This window comes from Pseudophryne corroboree, chromosome 6, assembly GCF_028390025.1.
Source record: "Pseudophryne corroboree isolate aPseCor3 chromosome 6, aPseCor3.hap2, whole genome shotgun sequence".
Classification (NCBI taxonomy): domain Eukaryota; kingdom Metazoa; phylum Chordata; class Amphibia; order Anura; family Myobatrachidae; genus Pseudophryne; species Pseudophryne corroboree.
The window spans coordinates 499,231,952-499,240,846 of record NC_086449.1 but is presented as its reverse complement, the minus strand read 5'-3'; the positions used below and the strand labels follow the sequence as shown (position 1 = coordinate 499,240,846).

Sequence of the window (8,895 nt, the reverse complement as noted above, 5' to 3'; positions counted from 1 at the left end):
CTCTACTATCATACCACACTGGAAACGCCCGAAGCCGTCCGATCTTGGAAGCTAATCAGTGTCGGGCTGGGTTAGTACTCTAGTGGGCGACCATTGAGGAATACCCGGTGTTGTAGAGTTCACATTGGTCCATCACGCTCAGAGTCTAACACTGACAGCAGATTCACACTGCTAACTTATTTCCAACTACTCTGTCTTCTGTTTAATAGTGTAAGAATTACTATTCAAAATACACTTCGGCTTTGCACGGATACAGGGCCAGCCTGTATTGGCAGCCTAAGTATTATCAGAAGGATTTATTTTGATTTCTTAAGGCATTCTTAGTATATTTAAGCAACCGGGACCTATTATGCTAATTTCAGCACTTACTTGCTATTAATTGAACACTTATTTACTTCATATTATATGTTTGTGTTATCAAGTACTAACATAATCTTGTGCTTAATATTTCATTATATATTGGATTGTTACCTTATTTGACCACTGTATATTCTTTTATTCCATGATGTTAATTAAAGTTACATTTTATATTTATATTTCTCCTTAATATTTTACATAATATCAGTATTATTAAAAAGTAAAGAGTGCGCCCACAAAAGAGTCTTTTTTTCTTCACTGTTTGTGTTAGCAGCCCCATTGACTCAGGGTGCACCGCCAAATCATAATTGGAAAACTTGGTTTTCTTTGTATCTGTTACTTTGGTTTATTAGATGGATTTACCATATTCACTATACACCGGTGCGGTATCTATCCAAATACAATAAGTTAGCACTTGTCTTTCTCCTCCAACAACTACCTATCAAAGGAGACTGTTACAGCTGTCAGCAGTATAAGCCTGAGCCCCATTATGATGCGATCTGCGCCTCATTATGATGTCACAATAGCAACTAGGACCTGGCTGGGATTATTACAGTGAGCTTGTGAAGCAAAATAAATAACTGGTTACTTCAATATTGCAATTTGAGACATATATAATAGCAACAGGGCCACATTTTATATATTTTATTTCTATATACATTTCCATATGTACATTTAATTAGTAGTTACTATTATAATTATTATTATCGTCTGGTTTAGTAATGCTATTTTAAGAAAATATTATTAACATATTAATATCAACCGAAAAGTAATATATATATATATATATATATATATATATAGCATAGAGGTGTATTGGCGGTACTCACAGACTTCTTTCTTATCTATCTATCTATCTATCTATCTATCTATCTATCTATCTATCTATCTATCTATCTATCTATCTATCTATCCATCCAGTGGCGGAACTATAGAGTGGAGGGCCCAGGTCCCGCCCCCTTTTCACTGCAGCCGCCGCTGCAACCCTTAGCCCATCTAGTCTGCCTGTGTACACACATATACTAGGGTTCATTTTTGTTGGGAGCCTATTAACCTATCAGTATATTTTTGGATTGTGGGAGGAAACCGAAGTAGCCAGGGGAAACACACACAAGTACGTGTAAAACATACAAACTCCACACATTTAGGGTGATGGAGGGAATCAAAACCATGAACTCTGTGCTGTGAGGCAGTAATGTTAACCATTACAGTACACTAACCGATCCTACAATAAATAGATTTATACAAAAAGCTTCAGTGAAAATTGAAATATGCAAATATCTACTACAAACCGTTCCAGGCCACACAACACAACACACTGATACACAGTACCTGAGCTTTCCCAGGACTTTTGACCGGACCTCCATCCTTCCTTTTCCTCAGGGCAAGTGGGGCTGGGACGCCTAGGTCATCCTGCTGCTCCTGACTCCTAAGTCCTGCAGCAGCCAGGGACGGATCTAGACTTTTCTTTAGGGGGAGCGATTTACTGTTTAATATTGACTCCTCCCTCTACAGTCCCAACTTCTCCCATCTGCAATCCTAACTCCTCCTCCTCTCAATTCTGACTGAACTTTTTGAGTGAGACTGAGATAGTGCTTTGTGATTGTTCTATGTACATGTGACTGTGCTATGGGGTAATTGTATTTATTAGCCCTAGTACCCACACACCAGCAAGTGAGGGGCAAATGCTCTGTAACCCTTGCTTTCCTGGCTCCTCTATGCTGCTGTGGTATAAGCTGCAGCACATCGTTCTGCCTCAGGCTCTCCCCGAAGAGCTCTCTTCTGCTCAAAAGTGGGCGTGGCTATGACTGTGTTAGGGGGGGGGGGGGTCGCCCCCTTCGCCCCCCCCTAGATCCGGCCCTGGCAGCAGCCACCATGGTGTCAACGCCCCATCCTCTTCTGCTTCACTCCTCCTATTCATCCTCCTTGTTGGTAATTCATTAGAATCTTGTTATGTGCAGCTAGTCTGCCGTCCAGCTTGCTGGCTGCTCCTCTTCTGCAGCGCAGCCTGAATGATACAGGGGGTGGGCGCAGGGACGGTGCTAGGGTGTGCAACACTCCCCCTACAAACTATAAATTTGTGCCCTCAACACCCCAGCAGCACCCAGACACTCCCCACATTCACCAACAATACACCAGAAGCACCCAATCACCCATCCTTCATTCACCACCAATAGCCTGCCCAGCCACACGTCTCATCATTTACTAGTACCAACTCCCCTGCAGCACTCTGATAATCCCCCTGGCCCTTCATTCACTACCAACACCCACCACCATACAGTATTATTACCTCTACAGCAAAGACACCTCCACCTCGCACACTACAACACCCAGACATCCCCCTCATGCAGTACTATGCCCAGATACCACCCCCTACTGTACACTACAATGCCGACACTCCACCTCATACACTGCAACACCCAGACACCCACGACCCATACACTACAATACCCAGACACCCACCACCTATACACTACAACACCCAGACCCCCCCATACACTATAACACCCAGACACCCACCTCATACACTAATGCACCCAGAAACCCCCCCCTTATACACCTCAACACCCAGACCCCCCTCCTTAGACACGAGACCTCCTCCTCAAACACTACAACACCTATACACCCACATACACTACAGCACCCAGACACCATCCTCATACACTACGGCACCCAGACACTCCCTCATACACTACAGCATCCAGACACGCCTTATACACTACAGCATCCAGACACCCCCCATACACTACGGCACCCAGACCCCCGCCAATATACTACAGCACCCAGACACACCTTATACACTACAGCATCCAGACACCCCCCATACACTACAGCACCCAGACACTCCCTCATACACTACAGCATCCAGACACGCCTTATACACTACAGCATCCAGACACCCCCACACACTACAGCACCCAGACACCCCCCATATACTACAGCACCCAGACACGCCGCCATACACTACAGCACCCAGACACCCCCCTCATACACTACAGCACCCAGACACCCCCCTCATACACTACAGCACCCAGACACCCCCCCATACACTACAGCACCCAGACACTCCACCTCATACACTACAGCACCCAGACACCCCCCATACACTACAGCACCCAGACACACCTTATACACTACAGAACCCAGACACCCCCCATACACTACAGCACCCAGACACCCCCCAAATACTACCACACCCAGACACCCCCCCTCATACACTACAGCACCCAGACACCCCCCATACACTACAGCACCCAGACACGCCTTATACACTACAGCACCCAGACACCCCCCATACACTACAGCACCCAGACACCCCCTATATACTACAGCACCCAGACACGCCGCCATACACTACAGCACCCAGACACCCCCCTCATACAGTACAGCACCCAGACACCCCCAATACACTACAGCAGCCAGACACCCCCATATACTACAGCACCCAGACACCCCCCTCATACACTACAGCACCCAGATACCCCCATACACTACAGCACCCAGACACCCCCATACACTACAGCACCCAGACACGCCTTTTACACTAAAGCATCCAGACAACACCCCCCTCATACCCTACAGCACCCAGACAACCCCCCCTCATACACTACAGCACCCAGACAACACCCCCCCTGATACCCTACAGCACTCAGACAACACCCCCCCATACCCTACAGCACCCAGACAACACCCCCTCATACATTACAGCACCCAGACAACACCCACCCCTCATACATTACAGCACCCAGACAACACCCCTCCTCTCCCCCCCTTCCATACACTACAGCACCCAGTCATCCAGTCCATTAAAAAATCCAGACATCCCGGCAGCCGGGAGAAGCGCGGGTGAGAGAGGACGGGAGGTGTGACTGTGCTGCGGGGGAGCTGTCATATGAATTTGGGGTGGCTGATATGCAGCAGTACAGTACCTGATACGGAGGCATGTAGCTAGTCCCGCCATGTCATGAGCCGCACTAGGAAAGCTGGGGGGAGGAGCCGAGGGGGAGAGTTGGCCCGTACAGTAACAGAGGCAGCCGAGGAGAGGCGGAGAGAGAAGAGCGGACCGGACACTCCTCCTGCTCTGGCCGGGACCCTCTCACTTCCGGCCTCTAGAGCAATACTGGCGGCGGGCTCAGCGCTACCCGCGGCATACAGTGAGTCAATGTGACTCATTGTAATGGGGGCGGCTGTGGGCCCTTTTACCGCCGGTAGTTCCACCTCTGTATCTATCTATCTATCTATCTATCTATCTATCTATCTATCTATCTATCTATCTATCTATCTATCTATTGATAATGTCAAATATTACCTTTAAACATAAGCTATTTACTATTACGGACTAAGTATGCTATTTGCGTACTGAGTACCGTAGGGGTACGCACTTAGCGTAACAGACGCTAAGCCGTGGGCGCAACGCACGAGCGATACGTACGCTCACGGTTTCACGCTTCGTACCAAGCACGCTATAGGCGTTCCGAGTACCGTACTGCTACGCTATTGGCGTAGCGGACGCTGCGCCGTGAGAGTGAGACACGAGCGGCGCAGACGCTCACAGAATGATACGCAGTAAACCTTATTAATAACACACAGTAAGAATATGCTTATACTCTAAACCTTGGTAGTCAAATACTACAATGATGTAACGCTTAAAAACCTTAACTATGTGTATGCTGTTTGAGCGATTGAGACGCTAAGTAAAGCCCTTTGTGGAGAAGTGAAAACACAAGACCTGGTTTGGATTTAAAAACCACAGCGGTTCTAACACCGCCGTGGATGGTTTAGAGAAAAGGGGAAAAACACAATACAAGTTATACACTACAAACTAACATCAAAATCTAACACAATAACAGAGAATAATATGAACAATAACAAACAAGAGTGAACAAATTGAAACGAATGGCGAACAGAATGGATAACAAAATGGCTACAGAGAAATATACATACGTGGGGATGATTCGCAAGTGCGTCCTGGATCCAGCCCTCAGCATTCAGAGAAAAAGCCTTCAGAGAGAGTGAGAGTCTGGCCAGGCAATGGTGGTCTTTATATACACAACATACATTCACAATACAATGTTCCCTATAATCTCATCGTTCATTGGACACAGGAATGTGTCTCCACATTATATCAAAGGTCATAGGTGGATTTGAACAGGTGAGCTGTGCCTTTCTCCAACTGCTCTGGTGGGAGGTATCCTCAGGATTCCCGCCGCATGTGTAATTTACAGCAAATACAATATATGTTCATAAACTACTTTTGCACATAACTATACGCAGGAGCGAGCGATCCTTTCCTAACCAACACCGAAATGTTACCCTTAAAATATCCTACAGCTGGTTACTAGACACCACCTTTCAACCTTTATCTGACCCTTCCTATCATGCAAAGAGGAATCTCTCTGTCCAGGAACCGTTTAAACTAAACATACTCGCTGACATTGTCTAGGGGAATATTAGCTATAAAACATACTATATGGGTTAAATATGCTACGATCGAGTCGCACGCTAGACGCTCACAAACTCTGCCGTAAATACACATCTCATGCGCACGAGACGCTGTAGCGTCCCCTACGCAACATGCGGGTATGTGCACGTACGGGGGAGTGGGTGCGCACGTACGGGGGAGTGGGTGCACGAGCAGCGCGCGTGTGCATGAGGGGTTAGTACAAGGCATATGCATCATGATATTTTTCGACTTTGACAGTCCACCCTTTGGCAGTCAACAATAACTGCCACTTATCTAAACAACTAAGCAGAAAAATATATAATACCGTGAAATACCTATATATGATTGGGTGTAGGGAGAAGAGGAGAAGGTGGGAAATGTATGACCTAGTGGGATAGTAAAAGCATGTATGTATGAAATTCATGTCTGAGGTGTCATGTATCATCGTGCCGTACATGTTCTAAAATAAGCTTCAAGGTATTGCGAAGTATACATTGAATCCTTCTTATCCCGTATTAAGGGTCTGTAAGTGGGCTAACAAACTCTACCGAGTTCTTTTCGGCTTTTAGTTCCAACAAATGGGGTGCACATTAGTTGATGATACATGATGGGGGAAAATATGTGAGTGCTAATATATGTGCCTATATTACCTGTCGACTATGTGTGTCACTACCTGAAGATCGTAGAGATGAAGATAAGAAACATGCGTTATAAATGCATTCATATGATAATGTATGTGATTGTCCTTGGATGTCTTGTTGATGACTTGTTGATGTCTTGTCCGGGTTGCTGTATCTTTGCTGTAAGTGGCAAGCAAAGTTTTTCAAGTGTCCATAGAAAGTTAAAGTCTCTAAAAGTTCATCAAATGTCTGTGAAAAAGTTCATCCATGGTCTGTATAAAAGGTCATCAAAATCTTCTTCCGAGTGGATGTCTTTTTACCTTGGAGAAAAACAAAGGAGAAACGGGTGAAAGTAACGGACCGTGGAATCACGTCTTATCACAGCATTGTCTCGATTGATGGGTCATAAATTAAACCAGTTGTTGTTGTTACAATGCCCTCGCTCCTCAAACTCATCAATTTGGTACTACGCTTGCAATTCATTAAAATCCGAACACATCTAAATATCAAACCAATCATTATGACAACTCCTAGGATACACAAGAGGAATTTCCCTACATTAACGATAACATTTTGGGCCCATTCTCCTAAACCTGAGAACCAATTGCGTGGGTTCAACCATGAAACCCAGCCGGTCAGTTCATTACTCACAGAAGTAAGGGTAAGGTTGTGCCTCCTTCGGAACTCCCTCTTCAATTGCAAGATATCGTCCATCTTTTGATCTATGACCTCGGTTGGGTCATCAGTGCTGTTTGTGATATACGTACAGCACTTTACACCATACTGAGTTGCTAGGGTGACACGATACCCGCCTGTCAATGCTGTGATGTAATTTAGAACCATCCTGTGCTGGATCAGTTCCGTTTTGTAAGCTTGCAATTCTCTCCCAGTATACCTGAAGGTGTCATCATACATCTCGGTGACATTGTCTATCTCAGGTTCGCTAGCGCAGTTATATACCTAAAATTTATAACTCCTCTGGCGGTACGGGTGATATCTAGCGCGAGTAGGAGTTGAATCCCGGTGGATTCGTGGATCAAATCAGAGGCTGCGTGCTCTGTCCTATCTATAAGGTGTCTCTTAACAATGTGTTCGTAATGAGTGTGAGTGTAAGGAGCTTGAGCATTGCGGTGAACGTCTTTCATCTTTTCATGGGTAATGGTCATTACTTCTGGCAACACTCTTCCAATGTAACACAATCCCTCTGAGTTTGGGGCAAGCCACTTATACGCCTTCCTCCCACATATGAAATATGCATCATCGGGGAGGACATATGGGACAGAATATGACATCACCATATTACAAACCTTCCAGGTGAAAAATCCTATCCCTAACTCTCTCATTTGTCTAGTACACGTATCAGGCTGTATGATATGCGCACAGTATCCTGGGGATACTTCTCCAACTCGCATGGTCCTACTTCCTAGAGTGTACCTATACTGAAAATATCTCCCACCGTTGGCTATTTGGCGTATAAGCTCTGAGTCTATGGGCATTCTATCGGCTCTGTGTGAGAATGTCATGGTTTGGTTGTTCCATGTCACTTCCCAATTTCCCGGCTTTCGGGGATTGGAAATGTTAAAACATATTAAGGACCTATCCACATGATATTGGTGGAGCTTCAAACTAGGAGGCCTAGAAATATTAAATTTCTTGTCCACCGGTCTCCCACCCCTTAATTCAAGTACCTCATCTATCGTTAAAGCGTATAGCACTAGTCCTGACTTTCTATGACCTTGAGGTACTTGTGAGCACACCCAGCATTCCGTTTGGTTTAAAACCTTACCCACTAATGAGTGATAGTCACTCAATGGATGACGGTCCATGTTGATATTAATGCTGGACTGACATCTCTGGATGCACCCATCCTCAACTATGTTTTTACAATTCCTACAGATACAATTCTCTTCAGCTAACAATCCTTCACAATGTCTCTTAGTGTCATGGCTACCAGATCGTTTTCTGATACTCGCCTTTGCTCGGTGATTGTGTTGCTCTCGGAATTCTACGAATCCATCCTGGTCATCAGAACCCATTCCAGATCCTTTCTCGACCTCTCTGGTACTCTCACCGAAACAGACTGCTCTGGTCAACAACAGGGTTAACAGGAAAACACGGAATGCAGTCTCTTGGGGCAAGTCCATCTTGCAGGAGGAGAAAGAATGAGTTGTAATGGGGGAAAGAAAATAATTAGGAGGGAAAGAAAACTTGGCGCGACAACCGCCTCTGATCCTGTAGTTCTCTGTGCTCAGGTGCCATGACAACAGTCCTACCTCTCAACCTTCCCGAAACAGACACTCCAGTGATATGGTTTCCTCCACACTCTGCTCTTTGTCACAGGCTTTCTCTGGGTCAGCGACCTTCTTACAGTTGGACGAGTGGACCCAAGTCTCTTTTTCGGAAACCTTCAATGCTGTCGTGCTGGTCAGTAAGACTTGGTACGGTCCTTCCCACCGGTCAATCAGGCAACCTGAG

The 8,895-nt window shown here is 45.7% G+C and overlaps 1 pseudogene; it reads left to right on the top strand.

The window, feature by feature from the left end:
• Positions 1 to 119, top strand: LOC134937000 (5S ribosomal RNA; annotated as a pseudogene).
• The last annotated feature ends 8,776 nt before the right edge of the window (positions 120 to 8,895 follow it).